At 53.9% G+C, this 2500-nt stretch overlaps 1 pseudogene; it reads left to right on the forward strand.

Moving 5' to 3' along the window:
• The window catches only part of LOC126435716 (large subunit ribosomal RNA), an 8069-nt pseudogene that overhangs the window by 1371 nt on the left and 4198 nt on the right, over nt 1-2500 (forward strand).

Consider the following 2500-nt stretch of genomic DNA (forward strand, 5'->3'; position numbering starts at 1 on the left):
TTCTCAAACTTTAAATGGGTGAGATCTCCGGCTTGCTTGATATGCTGAAGCCGCGAGCAAACGACTCGGATCGGAGTGCCAAGTGGGCCACTTTTGGTAAGCAGAACTGGCGCTGTGGGATGAACCAAACGCCGAGTTAAGGCGCCCGAATCGACGCTCATGGGAAACCATGAAAGGCGTTGGTTGCTTAAGACAGCAGGACGGTGGCCATGGAAGTCGGAATCCGCTAAGGAGTGTGTAACAACTCACCTGCCGAAGCAACTAGCCCTGAAAATGGATGGCGCTGAAGCGTCGTGCCTATACTCGGCCGTCAGTCTGGCAGTCATGGCCGGTCCTTGCGGCCGGCCGCGAAGCCCTGACGAGTAGGAGGGTCGCGGCGGTGGGCGCAGAAGGGTCTGGGCGTGAGCCTGCCTGGAGCCGCCGTCGGTGCAGATCTTGGTGGTAGTAGCAAATACTCCAGCGAGGCCCTGGAGGGCTGACGCGGAGAAGGGTTTCGTGTGAACAGCCGTTGCACACGAGTCAGTCGATCCTAAGCCCTAGGAGAAATCCGATGTTGATGGGGGCCGTCATAGCATGATGCACTTTGTGCTGGCCCCCGTTGGGCGAAAGGGAATCCGGTTCCTATTCCGGAACCCGGCAGCGGAACCGATACAAGTCGGGCCCCTCTTTTAGAGATGCTCGTCGGGGTAACCCAAAAGGACCCGGAGACGCCGTCGGGAGATCGGGGAAGAGTTTTCTTTTCTGCATGAGCGTTCGAGTTCCCTGGAATCCTCTAGCAGGGAGATAGGGTTTGGAACGCGAAGAGCACCGCAGTTGCGGCGGTGTCCCGATCTTCCCCTCGGACCTTGAAAATCCGGGAGAGGGCCACGTGGAGGTGTCGCGCCGGTTCGTACCCATATCCGCAGCAGGTCTCCAAGGTGAAGAGCCTCTAGTCGATAGAATAATGTAGGTAAGGGAAGTCGGCAAATTGGATCCGTAACTTCGGGATAAGGATTGGCTCTGAGGATCGGGGCGTGTCGGGCTTGGTCGGGAAGTGGGTCAGCGCTAACGTGCCGGGCCTGGGCGAGGTGAGTGCCGTAGGGGTGCCGGTAAGTGCGGGCGTTTAGCGCGGGCGTGGTCTGCTCTCGCCGTTGGTCGGCCTCGTGCTGGCCGGCGGTGCAGGATGCGCGCGCCTGCGCGGCGTTCGCGCCCCGGTGCTTCAACCTGCGTGCAGGATCCGAGCTCGGTCCCGTGCCTTGGCCTCCCACGGATCTTCCTTGCTGCGAGGCCGCGTCCGCCTTAGCGTGCTCCTCCGGGGGCGCGCGGGTGCGCGGATTCTCTTCGGCCGCCATTCAACGATCAACTCAGAACTGGCACGGACTGGGGGAATCCGACTGTCTAATTAAAACAAAGCATTGCGATGGCCCTAGCGGGTGTTGACGCAATGTGATTTCTGCCCAGTGCTCTGAATGTCAACGTGAAGAAATTCAATCAAGCGCGGGTAAACGGCGGGAGTAACTATGACTCTCTTAAGGTAGCCAAATGCCTCGTCATCTAATTAGTGACGCGCATGAATGGATTAACGAGATTCCCGCTGTCCCTATCTAGGACCACGTGGGAAACTGACAGTACACCACGTGGTAGAAGTCTCGCCAGGTTTATGGAAATTACTAACGAGAGTGGGTCGGTTGTATGTTGGCTACTCTGCGTTGAATATAAAAGATTACCTGGCAGTGCCGAGATGCACTAAATGCCAGGACATTAATCATACAAACAAGTATTGTACGCAACCTGATATCATATGCGGCCATTGTGGCCTCTCTGGACATATTAAGAATGGCTGTCCTAATAAGGACAAAGCGGCAGTATGTGTACCATGCAAGAGACGAGGCCGCAAGTGTGGTGGACCTAAAGATTGTCCAACCCACCGAATGTTCTTAGACAGACTTGTCCAAAGAACAGATTACGGCGATATTTAAAGTGGTACAAGTCAATGCCATGCGCAGCCAGATGGTTGCACATGAGCTACGGAAGGTAGCGGAACAAGAAGGAGTTGATATTCTTTTGATACAAGAACCGAACTCCTGTACGGGTCGAGTCCCTGGTTTTCCCGCAACAGCACAGGTGGTATCCTCAGGTGGGAACCCCATGAGTGCAATTATAGTATTGAATAAAACTATTAAAACTACGATATTAAATCAGTTCTGTACTGAGCATATTATAGTTGTACAACTAAATCTGCTGTCTTACAGTATGTACGTTGTAAACGTCTACTGCCAATTCAGACATGACATCAAGATTTATCTTGATCAGCTGAATTGGATTCTAAGAGTTTTAGCCGGGCAGGCTATAATTGTAGCTCTTGATGCTAATGCTAAGTCCCCACTCTGGCACAGCGATGTACAGGACGGTAGGGGTGCGGAGCTTGTGGATTTGATAATGGAAACGCACATGTATGTGCTAAACTTGCCTGGGTACCCCCCGACCTACTCAGGGAGGGCGGGTGCAACATCAAATATTG

Source organism: Schistocerca serialis, unplaced genomic scaffold, assembly GCF_023864345.2.
Source record: "Schistocerca serialis cubense isolate TAMUIC-IGC-003099 unplaced genomic scaffold, iqSchSeri2.2 HiC_scaffold_1215, whole genome shotgun sequence".
Taxonomy (NCBI): Eukaryota; Metazoa; Arthropoda; class Insecta; order Orthoptera; family Acrididae; genus Schistocerca; species Schistocerca serialis.